Raw genomic sequence first — 21,382 nt, 5'->3', positions numbered from 1 at the left:
ATACAATTTATAGTCTTTATGGTAGGATGCAGGTGCCAAAAACACTAGTGGAAGCAAAAAGGACATGTAGCAACTTCCAGACCACCCAATAGGTAGGTAGTAATACCTTTTGCTTCCGCAAATGAAATAGGTGTTGTGTGTGGACAAAAAACTGCTATTATTCATTCCAGTAATATTCAACAATGAAGTACAGTCACTTTTTCCCAAAAGAATATTGCCAATACTGCTCAAGCAGAGATCCGCTCGAGCTCTAGTAACAGCGATAATAGAAGGCCCATTTGCCTTGGTTGTTCGAGTGTTAAGGAAAACAAAGTGTGTGGAGGAATTTCCTCGACGATACTCCTCCATTTCCCAATACAGTTTTTCCGGTTTGTCACTCGAATTGCAGTCCTGGTAGCCAGCAGCACTTGCTCAGGCCGTCGCCATCTCAGTGCTAGGGAGCTGGTCCTCTGAGAGGATTTAATCACCACGAAGTCACCAGGGAGCAAACAATGGCCCTCACCTTGCGACCTGCCTGGAAGAGTTCCTCGAACCTGTTGATAAATAGAAAAAAAACTGTCAGTCAACTGAGACAAATAGTCATTCATCAATACATAGGGTACATCATGTATAGGGTGTGGCTTAGGAATCTCCCAAATATTCATTGGCCTTCCAAAAACCACCTCATATGGTGTGAGGCCAGATCGTGTATGTGGTATCGATCTAATAGATAACAATGCTAGAGGCAGTGCATCAGGCCATTTCAAAGATGTGGAAGCCTGTATTTTAGCCAATTTCAATTTGAGGGTAGAGATGTAACGTTCCACTAGTCCTGCTGATTGCGGGAGAAAAGCAGCATGAAACTTCTGCTTAGTTCCCAACACTTTCATGAGATTCTCAACAACTTGCCCAATAAAATGGAGTCCATTGTCACTCCACAAAACTCGACAAATGCTGAATTGGGGAAAAAACTCCTTTAGGAGCATTTTTGCTGTAGTAAGAGCTGTACTATCTTTCGTAGCGTATGCCTCCACCCATTTACTAAAGGCACAAACCACTACCAAGATATACTTTAGGTTGTTACAACGCTCATAACTGTATGTAGTTCATTTCCAGGACCTCGACAGGTGCGGTGGGTATTGCGAGCCCTCCTATTGGAGTTTGTGTTCCCTTTCCAGGATTATACTGGAGACAGATCAGACAAGACTGTACTATTTTCTTAGCCGTATCGAACATATCTGGATGATCCCAAACTTGCATAAGTTGCTTTGCTATTGAGGATGTTCCAACATGTGCGGCCCATATACCATGTGAATCATAGGATGTAAATAGGCTGTGATTAACTTCCATTTTGTCATTTCTTTATTCCTCCAACAGCCCTATTTATACAATGCTCCCTCCTTGGACCATTGGTCTAATTCATCAACAGAGGCAGATTCTTACATGTCCAGCACCTCTTGCCTGGCATCATACCAACGTTCAGCCTGTGATTTAACTACAAATATAGATGTGGTACTTCGCTGCATTGCAGTTTCACGAGCTGTGTAATCTGCAAAGGCATTGCCTGCTCCCATTTTATCGGTCACTTTCTTGTGTGCGCTACATTTAACAATTGCCGCTTTCTTAGGATAGGTCAAGGCAGTAAGGAGATTATGTACTAATTCCACATGCACTATTTGTGTCCCATGTGAAGTGAGAAAGCATCTTTCTTTCCAAAGCTGCCCAAAGTTATGCGCCACGCCGAAGGCGTATTGGTTATCAGTGTCAATGTTAACAAGTAAATCTGTACTAAGCTCCCATGCTCTTATCAATGTTATCAACTCGGCTGTTTGAGCTGACCTCTGTGGAATGCGAGCTGTCTCATCTACTATCTGAAGTGTTGTAATTGCATAAGCAGCAGACATCGTGTCTTCAGGCAACTTCAACCCCAATGCACGGGGAGACCTTTCTCCCCAAACCAGTGCACAGCAATGTTTTGCCATTAGGCGTATTCTACTCCGTGTTCACTTTTTTCTTTTGACAAATTTTATCCTTTTATATTTCATGTTTCTTTTGCTCCATACGCAATTCCAGTCCACACTCGGGAATATGTGCCATTTTCCCAAGTTTCTTTTGTTCCGCAAGTGCCCATCCGGACCTCAGTGAAGAACATGACTGAAGCGCTATTCATAAAAAGCAGCATTTATTCAAATTAAAACCCAATTTAGTTCGGGCTGAAGTTGCCCTTCATCAGGGGTCACTGCAACAAAACGCCGCACATTGTCAAACCTCCTCGATGTGTAAATGATTCATTTATACATCAAGGAGGTTTAACAATACATTCGCCAAATATGCTTTTACCATTTTCTGGGATGTGCCTCAAAGAGATGTTCAACTGTGTGTCATCTGTATATGACTTCAAAGCCACAAGATTTTACCACTTGGGCAAGGGGATCTACATAGCTGTTAAAGAGCATAGGGCTCAAAGAGGAGCCCTGAGGAACCCTCTTGTCCAGAGTAATAGTGCAAGATTTGAATCACTGAAGAGACACTGTCTAGGTCTGGTTATCAAGAAAATATTTGAGCCACCCGAATGCTTTTGCTCAGAAATGAAAGTCTCTGAACTAAGATAGAATGAGAGATTGTGTTTTATGCAGCAGATATATCAAGTACCACCAATATTTCTGGGAGACCAGTATCAAGAGAAAGTCTGATAAAGACCAGTACAGCCACCAGCACGTTTTTTTTGCTGTAAAATGCCTTAAAGGCCGACTGTGTGGGGTCTAATAGGGAATGGACTTCCAGGTAAAAGGGGAATAGTTTGTTTACTAAGGCCGCCAAGAGTTTACTAAGGTAAGGAAGAAGGGAGATGGGCCTATAGTTAATGAGCTCATTGAGTTCGGCATTAGATTGTTTCAGAATTGGCATAACTTGTGCTACTTTCCATTCCAATATCATAGTGGCGAACTGAGAGAAAGATGAGCAGTGAGGTGTTGACAGGAAGAAGTAAAGTAGCTAAAGTCACCATGCTACACAGGGGAAAGATCAAAGGAAGAGCATGATTTAATTTTACTCGGCATGTGAGAGACTTGCACTAGGGTGATGGTTTCAAACTCATTATGTAAAGCAGGGGGGTCAAGGTGTGACACAATTATGCCTAATTTGTGGATGTTGCTTTGGATCTAAAGGGCATTGTGCAAAATCCAGGATCTGCATTGTGTGATTGCAGATGTGATTTTGCCTTTGAAGTCCATATTTTCATCCATGAGGCAGCAGGAATATATTGAGCTTGGAGGGCACTTTTAGCTTTGTTCCATGTAGAGATAGTTTTGCGAATAAGCTGCGGTGTGTAGTGTGAGAAAAGTGAGTATATTTTTGAAGCCACATGGCTTGATCTTGTGAAATGTTTTAGCACTCTCGGGAGGTCTTGTTCATGAATTTTCCCTAGTTTCCCTAATGTGGTCTTGAGTTTTAGAAATTTGCAAAAGTCTATTTTAGAAAGGTTATATATATGCTGTAAGGCATAAAAGGGTGTCAGGTTTTCATTAGAACGTAAATCCTTACAGTAATTAATTCTTAATGTACTTTTTTCAAATCCTCTTTCCTAGGCCTCATTTATAAGCACTGGAGAGTTGAAGAGGGACATCTGTAAAGCGCTCTGATACCCTCTAGGGTCATGCTCGCGCTACATAAAACTTTTAAAATAAAGAAATAAATTAATAAATAAATGGGTGTAGTACCTAGATTACCCAGTTCCTGTAGTACAAGATTACCTCCGAACTTATATTACTGCTATTCCTACCCCCTCCTCACAATAGCTGTTCACTCCGCTTGACCACTCTCTGCACCTGGCCCTTCAGCCAACAAGCTTGGCTATGCTTAGGATGCTTTTCGATTTGCTAGACCCTCTTCTATGACACACAATGGGTGAAAAGGCCTTCATCTCATAAAAAGAACATTAAAGTTAATAACGGCCATAATGAGGAACAGTAGGACTAGAAATAAAGGTATTCACTAGTAAGTAATTTAGGCATATTTCAGAACAAAATTCAATATGGTGGCTCATCATGACTTCCTCAGTGATAATATTATCTGGAGAATGGGTTTGATTCACCGGAAGGAAAACCCTCACATCAGTACTCTCAGCTACCCCAACAGGGGTAATAAGCACCATATAAATGTTAAAATGCAATACCATCAGTTGGAGCAGACAGAAATATGGACTCTTTAGGAGTGACAGGCACTTATCACTGGGGCAGCACTGATTGTCAGAGTTTTCTTCACAGATTCAGAAGAACAGAGCGATGCTGTGGAGCAGACAGAATTACTAAGCAACATCATTCAAGGAAGGGTGCAGCCGTCAGAGGAGCTCGACCCAGAGATGTAAGAAAGCTCTCTCTCTCTCTCTCTCTCTAAATATATAGATTCCCCTCTTCCTCCAGTCTATTCATTTTATCCAAGAATTTCCTAATGATATAATCATCTTTTCTTGAGAGTGACACATAGGTAAGCGGAATACACTCATACCCTACTTTAGACCAGTGCATCAATTGCATATGAAAAAATCCAAACAATTACAATAATGTTCAAAGAGAGATGGAGAAAAAGATATGGACCACATCACTTAATTATTAAACAAAATTTGAAGCAGCCACACTAGCGGGTTTGACAGTGAAGAAGCACCAGGCTGGTATACAGAGAGGTTCAACTCCATCTTGTGCATAACAGCGCAGTCAATTAACACTTGGCCACAAAGTATGTGGGAAAATCTGCTTTAAAGAAACTGGAGCACATCACAACAACACAGCCTTGCCTCCAAGCCTTAGAGACTGAAGGAGCCAGATGGACATATTGTAGATTGGCTCTAGAACCTCGAGTCAACTGTACTTATTCTCAGCATAAAAGGGTGGGGGAGAGAAATCGTTAGTAAAGTCAATCATTCCAATTGTGGTTCTTTAGGACCATTAAGAATCACAGACTACTGAATAGAGTTAGTTAAATTATTACAAAGCCAAGAACAATTGTATATACGGACACCTCAAGACGAGGGTGTAGATATACATTGGTACTAGTACAAAGCAAAATCTACAATTAAAGTTAAAGCGTTGCAGTATACACAAGACGCGAATAATTCAAGAATCAGGATACAAAATTTTTAGTGAACAAGAATTCAAGTTCTCCTGCATCAAAGTTTCATGAAAATAAAGTATTAATCTGTCCCTTTACTAGCACTAACGAGACATCCCTAGTTAAGTATTTTGCAGGCACAAATCGTTACAGTCCCTCCACTTCTTGTGGGTCAAGTAGCATGAGGCTACTGAGACAGAGATCGTTCTAAGATGCTCTCTCTCCAAAGGGCAGAGAAGAAGTGTCTCTTTCTCTACTTACAACATTCCCAGTATCTTAGGTAACTTCCCAGGATGCATTTCAGGTTAAGCCATCTGATCAAGCCTCATTCTCGTACGTATTTTTCCATAAGACGATGATTTAGCATGATGACCTTGATTCCCACGACCTCTCTGGTGAGAATGTACAATACTTCTCCTTATCGGCATTAGCTCCCAATGTATCATCTTCGCTCCTTCCGTAACCCCCAAAACAAGGACATTATTCTAACTAACAAGGGCCCTTCTTCCACCTGCAACATAAACGTGAGAAAGAACAGAATCTTAACATGCACACAGAATTCAACTATTATTGTCTAATGCGAGAGCTTCCAAGGGAAATGCATTTCAGGCCTACAATATTCAGCTAAAATAAGAGAAATGAGCATGACCTTCACAAAATTACATAGAAATTAAAACATGTATTGTTAATATTTTCATCTACGTATAAAATGACAAGATTAATAAACACATTCAATAATAAAACGATTGTGAGTTGCACAACATAAGGGCTTTATGTTTGTGCTCGCTGCTGTTTCCATTTGATATTGTACAGAATTCTTCATATATTCTACGTTTTGGCCTACATACATCCCATTCATGTTATTACATTACAAGATCCTAACACTCAGTTTAACATGACAAAAGATTATATGCAGATGCAGTCTTGGCGTGTGATTATAATGCACCCCTACAATGAAAATGAGGCGAGGATTAGGATTTTGTTCTTCACCTTAATGACATTCATTTTCCTCTGTGTAAGGGTGACAAGGGAAACCCTACTCACAAGGAACCAGGGTACGTATTATATAAACAGAAACAGTGGTTCCTGTGGATTAATATATTTAATACAAAATGAAAGTAAGCACAATGGCAATGGCTCAAGTGGTTAGATGGATATCTAATTGCCAAATTGCCAAACATATCCCAAGGAGAATAAAACCATATACCACTCAGTTTGGTAATTGCAACAGTTGTTTCTATATATGACCGTAAAATGTAAATACAAACAAGCAGTGCAAAAGTGTCCCCAGTGAAAATGAGGATATCCTCAAGACATGTTTCCAGACAAAAAGCCTTGGAAGCCATTTCCCCTCTAACTGAATGGGCTCCAAATCGGGAAATATCAATCCCTGCCGCCAGCAAGACCCATCTGGCAATCGTCAGGGACGAAACTGCGTTGTGGGGTTTCACCATGACGATGAATTTCATCCTTAACTACTTAATACCTTTTAATGGTGTGGACAATACACAATTTAGTAATTTGAAGAAAAGACGGATAAAACATGAACCTAGAATTACATTTTGTTCAGCGAGTAATATGGAAGGTCACCGTGCGGCGGTAAAATCTCTACCTGTATTATCCAGGGCCCGGACTTCAAAGACTCTGCAACAAGAGATCAAACACAATAGCATCTCTAATTTCGCAGGCAGCTGCTTCCTGGACAGGTACTTATTAGAGGGCCAGGCTTAAAACAACAAAAGGACTTTGTTGACATCCCACAATGTCAAATACTTGGGTTCAGGAGGAACTGAGAGTCTGATTCCCCTCAGTAGTTTACAGACTAGCGGATGCTCCCCTACTGGATGGCCGTCCAGCAGAAGGTGCCCGTGGAAATTGACGATCTGAAGGTGTCAATTGATTGGTATGCAAAACCTTGGAAGCTAAGCTCACTAGAAAGTTCACAATCTGGGCAACATCCGCCCCCATGGGATCCACGTGGTGTTGAAGACCCCAACCTAACCGTCTGGACTAGGAGGATCAGTATTGCTTGTTCAGACCGTATGCCCAGGCCCTGGCAGGTAGGGAGGAAGCTTCTCGTGAAAGGCTTGGGACTTTCCATCATTGCCTGTAACCCTTCAGGCCACGAGATGGAGATACCCGCTAGGACCAGCGGGTGAGGATTGCTCTGAGGATCCCGGAGATCCCGAAAGAGCCCGCCATCAACTCTGGGCAGTTGATGTGCAGAGATTGTTCTGTAGAGGACCATTTTCCACTGGTGGAGAACTCCCCACATCGCGCGCACCATCTGTTGCCGATGGCATCCAATTCAATGATGAGATCGGGCAGGGAACCAAAGATTGCCCGGCCATTCCAGACTTCCATGTAGGCCATCCACCAATTCATCTCTTCCCTTACCTCGACCAAAAGCGGAATCAGTTGGAAGTATAAGAGGCCTTTCAAGAGGTGCTCAAATTTTAAGCGTTGGAGTGCCCTGTAATGGAGGGGGCCGGGAAGATCACCTAGATAGAGGACGAGAGAGGTCCCACTATCCGTACCAAGTACCGAAGTGAAATCCGAGACTTGGAGATAGTCCTCCTGAGTTCGGGCCGACTTCCGCTTCGGGAGACTGAGGGTCGCCTTGACTGAATTCACCAAGAATCCCAGAAATTCCACTGACTGGGCTGCCACCAGCGCAGACCCACCCACATTGATAACAAACCCCAAATACTTTATAAGATCCACAGCCATCTGTAAGCTCAGGAAAAGGCGATGTGGGCACTGGTCCATGAGAAAAATGTCTTCGAGGTAGATGATTAGTCTCACACTGTGGGCCTGCAGGTGTTTGATGACTGACTTCATCAGTTTGGTAAAGCACCAAGGGGTCGATGAAAGATTGAATGGAAGGGAGGCAAATTCGAACACCTGCGGGCCCCACTGGAACTGTAAGAAGCGTCTGTGAGGGGGGAAAGATGGGAACCACCAAGGAGGTGTCCTACAGATCCAGGCACTTTTCTGTACAAGGAAGAGGTTGCTGATGAACTCGCAAGGTTGGATAGCAGACTTCACTATTGCCCCCTTCCAAAGAAGATTCGCTACCTCCTGGTCCGCCAAGGCCCGTTGTCCCAAGGAGAAAATGAGAAGACCGGAAAGCAGGACTGGATTAGAGCTCCGTAAAATTCGATGTAGAAGCCACCCTTGTCTGAAGGATCCACGCATCCGAGAAGAGCTTTTCTCAGTTCGACCAAAAAAGGGCCAGGCGACCCCCAATTTGAGTGCTTGTCAGGTCTTAAATCCTCACCTTGTGCATTGTTGAAATTGCCACCTCTGGATCTGCCTCTGCCTCCACGGCAGCGGGGGTAGGATTTGGTATGGTAACAATTGCCAAATTTACTTGAGTCCTGCCATTGGCCACAGCGGGAATCACCACCACTAGAGACTTACTGGAAGGGAAGGCAGGACGAGAGCCACCTACCAGAACTGGCTACTGCTAAAACATGGGGTGTGAATATTCTCTGAATAGAGGATTGAGCTTTGTCCAAAGAATTGAAGGTGTTGAAAAATTTGCCCAGTTTCCGAATAAACGAGTCCCCAAACAAGTTCCCCTGGGCTATTACCCATGCCTCTAAGGTGGAGAGCTCCAGCAGCTTGGGGTCAATCTTGATAAGTAGCGATCTAGGCCGCTCTGTAGGGATCGCACGGTTTGCGTTCCCAAGAAAGATAATGGTCCTCTGAGCCCAACTGGATAAAGAGTCAGGAGATATGAAGGATCTGGAGGCTTTTGGATCCTCTGCCATATCCATGATTTTCACCAGGGTGATGGCTATGTCCAGGAGCTTATTCCAGCATGAACGCCATGACCTGTTGATGCCCTTCTTGGGGTCATGGGCAAATTTCGCGAGGAAGGTGGCCATCTTGGGATCTATCTCTCAGGTGGACCCCACCTTCCCCTTCAAAGAAGGCTGAGGACATTCTGCCTTAAGGCCACCATTCACCTCCTTATCGAGAGGTTTCCTCAGGCGGCTTGCCATGTAGGCTGCTACCTTGGGAGCATGGCACCAGTCCCTCGCACCGCAGATGCAATAGATCACTGTGATCCACAAATCCCCTTCTGAAGGTTGCACAGCATCTGTGGTAGGGTCCGTTCCGGACAGGTGACAGGCCATTGGACACCAAGGTGTACAGCTGTCCCTATCCGAGGTATTGGGCGAGCCATCCCCATCCCCCTGGTCAGTCTGTGGGACCTAGAGTCTGAGGGTCCACAAGGGTTGGGAATCTAGGAACACCTTCTTGAGACATGTGAAAGCATTCAAATCGACCCCGGGGTCGTCTGTGCACTTACGCTTGTTGAGGGACTGGGGTTGGCTGAGAGCAGGGGTAGCCGTCTGCACTGGAGGTAAGGGGGCATGTGGCCCAGTGGAATCTTCCATCACTTTGAGGGTTTTTTAGCATTGTGCTTGTAGAGTCAATAACGTCTTCTTCTCTAGGGGGGCTACCACTTGCGAAACAGCCTTGAAGCTGGACGCGTCCCTCACTTCACAAAAGTGGTCATCGATTGGAAGGTAGGTAACCTCCTCCTCCTCCTCCATGTAATCCCCAGTCTTCTCAAATTCTATTATGGTGCTCTTGCGTGGAAAAAAGGATCCACTAAGATCAAATATGGGGCTATGTGGTGGGGCTGAGCCCTCTATGAAATGCCAAGGAAATTGGGAGTTGGGACAAATGCCCCTGTTGTCTATGGGGTTGACAATACACCTGATTGGTCTTAAGATTAGAATGTTCTTACCCCACTGGGTGTTATCTCTGTCAGGCATAGGCTTGCAGAACTAATCATCGGTAGCTCTAATGTAAGGCAAAGGCAAAAGCAAACTGCACTCATTTAAACCGGAGCTATAATGAACAAAGCTTCCCCCGTGTTTACGCCAGAGCAATTAACTGTAATCCGACAGTGAAACTTATGTATTCCGGATGCCAGTGGGGTCAGAGACGCGCCACGCATGTACTATAAAGTGTGCGGGCCCTCTAGTGGTCAGTACTGGATTAGAGCTCCGTAAAATTCGATGTAGAAGCCACCCTTGTCTGAAGGATCCACGCGTTCCGACAAGAGCTTTTCTCAGTTCGACCAAAAAAGGGCCAGGAGACCCCCAATTTGAGTGCTTGTCAGGTCTTAAATTCTCACCTTGTGCATTGTTGAAATTGCCACCTCTGGATCTGCCTCTGCCTCCACGGCAGCGGGGGTAGGATTTGGTCTGGTAACAATTGCCAAATTTACTTGAGTCCTGCCATTGGCCACAGCGGGAATCGCCACCACTAGAGGCTTACTGGAAGGGAAGGCAGGACGAGCGCCCCCTACCAGAACTGGCTACTGCTAAAACATGGGGTGTGAATATTCTCTGAATAGAGGATTGAGCTTTGTCCAAAGAATTGAAGGTGTTGACAAATTTGCCCAGTTCCCGAATAAACAAGTCCCCAAACAAGTTCCCCTGGGCTATTACCCCTGCCACTAAGGTGGAGAGCTCCAGCAGCTTGGGGTCAATCTTGATAAGTAGCGATCTAGGCCGCTCTGTAGGGATCGCACGGTTCGCGTTCCCAAGAAAGATAATGGTCCTCTGAGCCCAACTGGATAAAGAATCAGGAGATATGAAGGATCTGGAGGCTTTTGGATCCTCTGACATATCCATGATTTTCACCAGGGTGCTGGCTATGTCCAGGAGCTTATTCTAGCATGAACGCCATAACCTGTTGATGCCCTTCTTGGGGTCATGGGGAAATTTCGCGAGGAAGGTGGCCATCTTGGGATCTATCTCTCAGGTGGACCCCACCTTCCCCTTCAAAGAAGGCTGAGGACATTCTGCCTTAAGGCCACCATTCACCTCCTTATCGAGAGGTTTCCTCAGGCGGCTTGCCATGTAGGCTGCTACCTTGGGAGCATGGCACCAGTCCCTCGCACCGTGGATGCAATAGATCACTGTGGTCCACAAATCCCCTTCTGAAGGTTGCACAGCATCTGTGGTAGGGTCCTATCTGGACAGGTGACAGGCCATTGGACACCAAGGTGTACAGCTGTCCCTATCCGAGGTATTGGGCGAGCCATCCCCATCCCCCTGGTCAGTCTGTGGGACCTAGAGTCTGAGGGTCCACAAGGGTTGGGAATCTAGGAACACCTTCTTGAGACATGTGAAAGCATTCGAATCGACCCCGGGGTCGTCTGTGCACTTACGCTTGTTGAGGGACTGGGGTTGGCTGAGAGCAGGGGTAGCCATCTGCACTGGAGGTAAGGGGGCGTGTGGCCCAGTGGAATCTTCCATCACTTTGAGGGTTTTTTAGCATTGTGCTTGTAGAGTCAATAACGTCTTCTCTGGGGGGGCTACCACTTGCGAAACAGCTTTGTAGCTGGACGCGTCCCTCACTTCACAAAAGTGGTCATCGATTGGAAGGTAGGTAACCTCCTCCTCCTCCATGTAATCCCCAGTCTTCTCAAATTCTATTATGGTGCTCTTGCGTGGAAAAAAGGATCCACTAAGATCAAATATGGGGCTATGTGGTGGAGCTGAGCCCTCTATGAAATGCCAAGGAAATTGGGAGTTGGGACAAATGCCCCTGTTGTCTATGGGGTTGACAATACACCTGATTGGTCTTAAGATTAGAATGTTCTTACCCCACTGGGTGTTATCTCTTTCAGGCATAGGCTCGCAGAACTAATCATCGGTAGCTCTAATGTAAGGCAAAGGCAAAAGCAAACTACACTCGTTTAAACCTGAGCTATAATGAACAAAGCTTCCCCCGTGTTTACGCCAGAGCACTTAACTGTAATCCGACAGTGAAACTTATGTATTCCGGATGCCAGTGGGGTCAGAGACGCGCAGCGCATGTACTATAAAATGTGCGGGCACTCTAGTGGTCAGAAGATGGCACTGCGCATGCGAGCCAGGTAGGAGCGAGGAGCCCCCGCTGTCACGAGGAAATCAACACATCCGCAATCGGCTTACTGAGCCGACCCGTTCCTGAAACCGGCAAAGGAAAAAAATTAAGTCAACAGTGGTTACAAGGAAGAAAATGAGTGCACTCATATTATTATTATGCGTTCTTATATAGCGCTCGATTACCCGTAGGCATCTCGGCGCTTGCCTTGGGAACCCGTCCTGGCTTTTCCCTGTGAGATACCCATACTGGGCATCCCCAAGGTGAAAGCCAGGCATCCCGCCGCGGGGGGCCGTAGTGGAGATTAAGCAGGCTAATGCCCAGAGCTGCAGAGTGTGAACCCATGATTCGAGTAGGCACCGAAACGAGAATTATCAAGTCCGTGGATAATTGGGCTCAAGACCCTGCCACGTCGGGAATTGAACCCTGGTCCCGGGTCTGACCTCTGCTTCAGGGTCTGCCTCCTCTAACCAGTGAGCCACACTTCTCCACTATATATGAAATCTGCTGGAGCAGCAATGGAAGAGGGAAATAGAAAGGCTACATGGAGCATTATACTGAGGACTGTGTTGCGATTGGATGACCTTTTTCTGTTTCTTTTTTCCCAACTGTTCATGGGAAATTTAGTTTTTGCAATGTAATGATTTCTTGAAAAAGGCTGCTAGAGGAAAATTCATGTTATTAATGTGAAGAGAGAAAAGCCTAATCCTCGCCTCTGGGTCCTGACAAAACATAGGATTTTGCACTACATCAAGACTAAAACATGCCTCACTAAACATTCTTATTATCTTTAACACCACTTCCCCCCACCCCTAATTAACCAATCCAAAAACAACCCCAAGAGAATGGTGAATCAACTAACCTATATCTAAAATCTGAGATTCCATTAAACTCCTAAATTGCAAATCTTGAACTTCCTTTCCTTGATTTAAACATCAAGTTTAGGCCACTCCCCAACCCCCCTTTCAAGCTGGTTGACTCCCACAACTTGTATTAAACTATTTCTATCATAAACCTCTGCCAAGACCCACGGGCATCCACAGAATTTTTCAGGTGAGGGACATCATTTTAACAACATCCATCCACCGACATGAAGTGTGCAAGGTGGCACACAAGAAACATTTGGGCGCAGGAGGAGCCATGGGGCGCATGCCGCATATGTTCCCTCACACCAAAGGTTTGTTGTACCACAGCCATGTTTTTCTTTTATGGCCTTTGGTAGATATGATACCTTCTAGCAGTTGGCCAAAGAAAAAAGCAGAGTTGCAGGCAGTAACTGCTCCAGGCCAAATGATAAGAAGTGCAGGCGTGCAAAGGTTTCAGAAACCTTATGCAAACGCTTAATAGAAGGATCATGCTGCCATTGTCTGATTATCAATTTCTGATCTATTTTTATGTTGCCACTATTGAATGCACCACATTATTCATAGACACATGATCAAGGCACTATAACTGAATTAGTTTGTTTTTTTAAACGTCGAATCTGCATATAAGATTAAAGTATTTATTTTGAAAATAAAATTAAATATGTTAACTTAAATAAAAATGTTCTCATCCGAATTGGGAAGTAAAACATATAAACTTAAACTGGATAACTGTTGCAGGTTAGGAACTGCAAACATCTACACTTTTGTTTACTTTTAACAATCATATTTTTCAATGAGTAGTTTTATACAGTTTTTGTTCACTGGTTAGTGATCTAAAAAAAATAGTGATCTCAAAAAAATAACTGCAAATGTCTGTAGTCTTATGCAATTTTATCAACTACTTTTTCAATCAGCTGTTCTTTGCTTTCATCAATTTTTGCTCAATGTATGCTCATCCGGCACAAACCCGATAATCAATAATCTGCCATTGTCGACCTCAACCAGGTTTTTCCCTTCTCATTGTGCTAAAAGACCTTTCCATTCCACCAGTATCACTGGTAGTGTGAGAGCAATGAGAATTGCTTGATGGACATCTGCATGGTTTAGGAAGTGCAGAAATCTATTGTCAAATTGCTCATCCTTCGTTGACCAAATCTCAAACCATGTGACTGTTTCTGCTTCCAGGTTTTCAATGTCCTAAATTTCTCTGATATTTGCAATCTGGCATTACTATTGCTCAAGTGTCATTTCTACCATGTGTTTTGGGTAAAGTGAGAACAGACTGAAATGTTTATTGTTTCAATTACCAAACAGGCTTTCTGATGATGCTATGATAGAGTCCATGTATGGCACATAGATATACTGGTGATAGTATTCTTCCACAGAAGAGGAACCAAAATTAGAACTAAGTACTTGTTGGACACACTTTCTGGTAACACAAAGTTCTGTGTTCAGTTTTTCTGCCATTGTTTGAACATCTGAAAATATTTCCTTAAATTGCTCTTCTGATTTTTGTCTGTCATCACGGAACACAGTCAGAAGGTCTTTCACCTGATTACACACCTAGAGGATATCACACAGAAAACCTTGGAGAGCCTGCCTTACAGATTCCAATCTTGATGAGTAATTTGAAATTATGAAGAAGCAAAAGAGAATGCTCACCAGGCTTGAGAACATTGAAGCTGAATTGCTTGAAAATATCTTCAAAGTTTGAGCTAAAAATTCAAATGCTCCTGTATTTTGTTGTCCGTTGTGTTTCACTAAGCAATGGCACATTGGCAATAAGAGATCTTCTATTTGGACTCTCATGGAAAAACTTGACGGTGGCTTATACTGTGCCAATAGAATTCCGTATTCAGTCATTAATAATCAATAAGGTTTATGTGCAGCACAGTGAGCAAAAGCAGCGTTAGGATATTTTCTTTTTATTATGGTTTGAACGCCATCTTACTTCCTTGCCATTCTAGAGCATCCATCATATTCTTGGCCATGGAGTTCTTCTAAGTTTAATGCAGATTTAGAATTTGTATCCATAATCATATTTGCAATTGAGATAGCATCCATTTCTTTTAAGGTTGCAAATCCAAGGAATTCTTCTCTGACCGCTACGGTGCTACTTGTGTCTACGAAATGTACTCCAAGTGACATTTGTTCTTTTCCGAATATGTCAGTACTTTCATTAGCAATGACTGAAAAGCCATTGGACATATTGACTAAGGATAGTAGATCTTCTCTTAATGTTTCGTCACATGATACAATCAATGCATTTTCAAATCGAACTGATGTTTAACGTGCATTAACTGGTGCATTTTCCAGATGGTACTTTAGGATCATATCTACTGCTTCAATGTGAAATTGGTACAGTCTTTGAACTTTTCTGGTTGCATTTTTTTCCCCATGAAAAGCAATGTCATGTGTGCCACAAAATAAGATAGTGGCCAAAATTGGAAATAGCTTTTTCCAATTTTCTACTTTCACAGCATTGTCTATTTGGCAAACAATACTTGTTTGTGGTTTCTTTCTGATCGCCAAAAAGTGAGTTGCATCCACTTGTGCATTTTTATGCCAAGACGATGAAACATGGTTGTGTCCACTTTCATGGAAGTATTTATCTTTAGTGAAAGGTGTAGTTATGAATAGTCCTTGTGCCCCACAATGAACTGCCTATGGAAAAACTGTGCATTACTAGCAAATCGCACCTTTCAATTGTTGAGAGTGAGTAATCCACACATGACGAAAACAGCGTGGTCCACCTGAATCCTTCTTAAAGTCATACTTTTCTGGTTAGGTTTACATATGTATTAGTAGACTGCAATTATATTCATCTGTTTTTGGGAGGAATTAAAATACAATCCAATATCATTTACAGGAGCATCAACATTATGGCTACAGTCAGTTGGAGCTGAACCTGGACCTGCAGAATTGCTTGTGCTTGCTTCTTTTGCCTCCTTTTTACCATGACTAAATTATGTTCTTGCTTCCTTAATATCAGATTCTAAATCACCCAGTCTTAATTTTGAAAACAAAGTGAGGATGTCCATTTCTTAAAAGAAATGGGGATCATTAAATAGAGAACTGAACAAGCAATGGCAGCAAGGGGCCCTTATTGCTGCACCTTTACGTGTGCTTCCTATTTTAGAACACTACTTTCAACAATTATTCTCTGAAAATTGCCCACCTCTAAAGGCTAGCCGCCATTAATAGCTTTCAATAATTCAATATATATACATGGAAATAGAGGGCATTTTTCAGAAGAATTTAAACAGATGACATAGACAATGCTGTATTGCGCAACATAAGGACAATTTTAGGGTTTTTTGTACTTTTTAGCTTGTGATTCTTTTATTCACTTTCTTCCAAAGTGACATAGATAATTCCGCACAGCCAACTTGTTTTGCCCACACTTAGGGTCTCTTCAGGGCGTAATGACATTGAATAGTTCATTCATGCGCCAAGCGTCGTATGATCCCATCTTCTCCCATTTAATGCTTGGTTTAACTGTGTACTTTTAACCCAAATCTTAATCCATTGCTAATCTCATATAGTCAGGCTTCATTCATTAGTCCAAATTCGATAAGCGAATGCTTTATGCCAAGAGTCTGTCACCCTCTTCCTGCTCATGCTTCTGATTTCCGACAGGGGGCCCTCGGAATAGTACCTGGTCTCATTCAGGACTGTAGAGTTCCAAATTCTGACTCTCGAATCGTCCGCCTGTTGCGCAATAGAGCATTGTCTGTCATCTGTTTAAATCCTTTTTGAAAGTTGACTCTCTTACTTATATATGTATATATGTGTGTATATATATATATATATATATATATATATATATATATATAGGATCACTAAATACTCTACTCATCACCTGGCATGATGTATGGAGTAAATTGTGAGTTGTAGTTGAGCTGCAGGGAGTTGAAAAATCCTTTTAAATTTCTCCTGCAATGAAAACCAAGCTTTCTTTGCATAATGCATGGTTATATTGTTAAAATTAGATTTGTGAACTTCAAATACCGCACCTACAATGCACTATTTATTGAATACAGTCCTGTATGCTGTAATAGAAACATGAAAAAGGAAAAGTGTATGCGTGTGGGTATATCTTTACATACACACACACACACAAATGCACATACAATATATATATAGTAACAGATTTCACTTGCCACAGCACCTGACTGCATGCACAGCAATTGCCACAGCACTGGATTGCACCCACAGCACCAGATTGCACCAGGGCCCGACTGGGATTGCAAACCAGCCCTGGGATTTAAGCCGGTGGGAAGCACTGCTGCTTTTGGTGGCACACAGGGCTGATATTGCAGCATTGCTGTAAAATATCTCCCCTGTACAAAAAACAGCCCCCACAGGTCCAAAACCCGACCCCACCCTTACGGCCCACTGAGGAAATGCCCGGTGCCCACTACGGCCAGTCTGGCCCTGGATTGCACCCAACACACTTGCCACAGCACTAGCTAATAACCCTCAGCATTTGCCTTTGCACTGGATGCATCTATATCATTCACCAAATATAATCCCACATCACTAGGTCTGGCCCCACAACACCAGATAATCATATAACCCCCCATAGTGGCACAAAATATAAACCCACTGCTTTCTCCTGCTCATGCCGAGGTTTTTGCTGGTTTCTTCTTCCTCAAACCCATTTTCTAATGCTCTTGTCTCATTTTTTTCTGCTGTCTCCTTCTGTTCCACCCATTTTCGGAGAGTTTTCTCCTGCTTTTGCCTTGTTTTTTACTGCTTTTTCCTTCCTATTCCCGTTTTTAGGTCTCGCTCGAGACCTATTGCTATGGAGTCGGCTCTGAAGGGAGACAGTTCTGGGAACGCGCGTCGATTTCAGATCGTGGACACGCATCCCCAGCCTCCCGGCGCCGTGCACATCTCCTGTCTGTCCCACATTCACTCATCGCCTCTCTCAATCACGCACGCAGCCCCCCCCCCCTGAACACAAACACACACACAGACACGCACATGCACATACACACACATACATACATACATACACACCCACCCTCCCCCCTACAACTAAACCCCACTCACAGAATCGACGTCCTCAGTCACCCGTCCTGACTTATGCAGCCACCGCGCGATAGCCGTGACGCTCCCGAACTTCCGGTTTCGGGACGTGCACGCTCACGGCTTGTTTTAGGCTTCCTTTCGCTGCCCATGGCAAAGCATTTTTTCGACTTTTTACCATTTGCGTTATTATGTGTTTACAAAAGCCCACATGTTGGAAATGTTTTTTTTTTTGCTTTTCCGAGCAAAGGGCTTTTAGGCTTTCTTTTGCTGTCCATGACAAAGCATTTTTCTTCTGCACTGCAAGCTAACATTTCACATTGATAGCGGCGCGCCTTTCCCCAATGCCTTCACGTTTAATAATATCAGGCAGCATATTGATATAGCCCGTCTACAGTATATATTTTGTGAATTGTTTTTCTTATATTTGTAAAACTACAGCACATAAAGCTGCCACGCTTTGTCTTTGTCGCGTGCGCCACAAAAATGTGTTACTTTTAATGTGTATGTGGTGCACAAAGCTTTATGTTTATGGCAGCCCGTACCAATCTGCATTCTAACATATTGTATTGAAAATGCTTGTTTTAATAGCGCAAACCGGACACTATCAGGCAGCCCTCCGTTAATCTCTTCCCCACCTCCGTAGCACACACGCCACAGCCTCTCCTCCGGTTGCAGTCATGCTCCTGCATCTGACCAAGACCCGCCTTTGCCACTTTCAGGCTCGTGACCTGGCCATGGGTGAGGTGGAGGAGAAGGGTGTATCTGTTAACTTCCCGGGACGAGGATTAGAATAGAAAGCGATTAAAACAAAGAGTACATACACGTCGAAGAGATAGTAATTTATATCAGGTATGTTTTATTTATTAAATTAACATGTTGGCGTAGGCGCTGGTATGCCATACCCTCTGCCGCTTCCTCTCGTCATGGTTTTCTAAATCAGCGTGACGCCTGCTGTGCCCCAATGTTCACCCTCCATACCCCATCCATGCCCTTCCTGTGGCTTGTCTTTTTTTCCGACACGATGTTCGCTTTATGGTGTTCCTGCAGGGCGCCTTTGTTTTCTTTGCTCTGCTGGCCAACTGGTTTAACTTCTTCCTTACAGTTGGTGTTAAACTTCAAGCAGCATGTCTTCCTGAATACTATCACAAAGCTTTTTGCAGAAACTGCTGTGTCAACAGCGGTCAAAGGCAAGCTGAACAGAGCTCACCTCTGACCATTTACATAGTAGTTTTTTTGCTTGAAGATTCTCGACCGTGTTCAGCAACACATGCTGCCAGTCACAGTTTATGTTGCTTCAGACGTCAGCAGCACAGTTCCGGGATTTGTGTGTTCTTGTTGGAACTGGTGCTCAAGTACAGTGCTCCAAAACCTTCAGGTCGAATTTGAACTCTATTAAACAGCACTTACATCTTCATGAGCAGTCTTTTTATTTTAGAGGCAAGCTGAACAGAGCTCACCTCTGACCGTTTACATAGTAGTTTTTTTGCTTGAAGATTCTCGACCGTGTTCAGCAAAGCACGCTGCCAGTCAAAGCTTGTGCTGCTTCAGACGTGAGCAGCACAGTTCCGGGATTTGTGTGCCCTTGTTTCAGCGCTCCAATACCTTCAGGTCGAATTTGCACTACATAAAACTGCAGGTGAAAAAAAATGATTAAAATTGGCATGCCCACCATTAAAATTTCAGGCAGTCACTTCTCGGGTAATTTCTGAAAGTGTTGAAATGTTCTGGTGAAGAAAATAACCGCTTGTTTGTTTAAGCTATAGGTTAGTCCGATTTCCCTTAACACAGTGGTGTCTTAGTTGAGAAACGGCGCATAAATCACATCTTGCATTTAGATTTTAAATAAGTATCTGAGAGTGCAGTTTTGAAAACTTATCCAGGGTATGTCCTGTGGTCTGTTGGTGCCAGTGTGGGCTCAGCTGTGCTTTTCCATACAGTCATAAGTGGCGCTCGCCCCTATTTTGAGTCAGTGGCCACAGCTATGTTACATCAAATCCACTATCGTCATAGAAACCCTATGACACTCTGACATTGCTTTTTGAGAACCCTGCACTAAAGGTGTCTTTGATAAACCATCCGATATAAGCCAATACAAATAATACATACTTTAGGCTTTTTAATAAAACAAGCATTGGCAATGCCAAAAGGTCGCACCTTATTGACCTATTGGCTTTGCCAATATTTTGCTGATGCTGTGTAACATAGGTAAAAAAAATAAGCATTTGCAATGCAAAAGGTCTCGCAACTGCGAGTTTTGGAGCTATTGGTATTGTAAATGGTATTGTAAATGACAATGCCTTTAATTTATGTCGTACAAACGAAAACATAAATTAAAGGCATTGTCATTTATAATGCCAATAGTTTAAACTTGCGTAAATGCGAGACCTATTGCATTGCAAATGCTTTTTTTTTTGGTGACGCCTAAGACATCTCATGCACTGTCTGTTGTGAGACATGTTATAAGCTTACAGTGAGCCTAGGGCCCGTCCATTTCTTTCTGTTGGTTGGCTTTATTGTCCCTCTCATTTACCTGCTTCTTCTTTATCAGTTTCCTTGGGCTTTCCTTCGTCTTCTGTTGTTTGTCCTCCTCTGGAGCATTGACCCATTGCTAGCGTCTTTCCACTGCTCCCTTTTCTGGAGCTACGTTTTGCTTTTAGCTTAAGTACTCTATAAGAGTGAGTGGTTTTCAGTAGTCTTTCTCGTGTACTCTGTGTTCCTGTTCCTCCCCTCTCACTCCCTCCCTCAGTTGCTGTTCTTGCTTCCTCCCCACCGTACACCTACTGTTGCTGTTCTTGCTTCCCTATCCCCTCCATTGTCCATTTGTTTCCCCATCCGCACTCACCAAAATCTCTGTTGTCTGTCTGCTTTCCCTTCTCAGCACACATCCTTCTCTTTTGTCCATTTGCTTCCCCTTCCCCGCCCTTCTTCCCTTGTCCATATGCTTACTCATCACAATGGCTTTACATTATCTATGTGCTTCCCTATCCCTGCATGTTCTCTATTGTTCAGGTGCTTCCCCATCCACTCTCGGTTGTCAGTGTGTTTCCCCTTTCTTGTCTCTCGCTTGTGTTTCTGTCCCCCACCGCATCCTTCTCTCCTGCCCTTCCTTCCTGTTGCCACGTCCTCTGCTCGCTCTCCCAACCCACTTCCCTTTTTGATAATTATTTGTTTAGCGCATTAGCGGTATATCAAAAAAGTGCTTTTTTGGCTACTTTTTTTCTAGTTCACCTCAGAGATCAATTGGGAGACATATATACACACCTCATTTTGTAGGTGCATGCCTCTGTTAGTGCGTGGCTACAAAAAGATGCGACAGCACATGATAATTTATTTTAAAATATTCTTTTTAGCCCTGCTACAGTACAGTATGACTAAAATCATTGCCAAAGCCAACTCTTTGAAGAAGAAGAACAATAGGTCTTTAAGGCGTGAAATATTGACTTTGTCAATGCTTGTTTTTCCCTGCTATTGGTACTGCAGAATCAAATGCTATG

At 43.5% G+C, this 21,382-nt stretch overlaps 1 long non-coding RNA gene across 2 annotated transcripts in view; it reads right to left on the bottom strand.

Moving 5' to 3' along the window:
- LOC144798794 (uncharacterized) overlaps window positions 1-17,967 on the bottom strand; it is a 58,861-nt gene extending 40,894 nt beyond the window's left edge. The window contains exons 1-2 of one of the 2 annotated variants that reach the window (XR_013603648.1): window positions 17,910-17,967; window positions 503-533 (exon numbers count right to left, since the gene is read on the bottom strand). This is a non-coding gene — a long non-coding RNA (uncharacterized LOC144798794). The remainder of the gene's footprint in view (window positions 1-502; window positions 534-17,909) is intronic. The other variant, XR_013603649.1, reaches the window with a different exon arrangement.
- Between the last annotated feature and the right edge of the window lie 3,415 nt (window positions 17,968-21,382).

Source organism: Lissotriton helveticus, chromosome 12 (genome assembly GCF_964261635.1).
Source record: "Lissotriton helveticus chromosome 12, aLisHel1.1, whole genome shotgun sequence".
Classification (NCBI taxonomy): Eukaryota; Metazoa; Chordata; class Amphibia; order Caudata; family Salamandridae; genus Lissotriton; species Lissotriton helveticus.
Note: the sequence above shows the minus strand (reverse complement) of the source record. Positions and strands in the feature narration are given on the sequence as shown.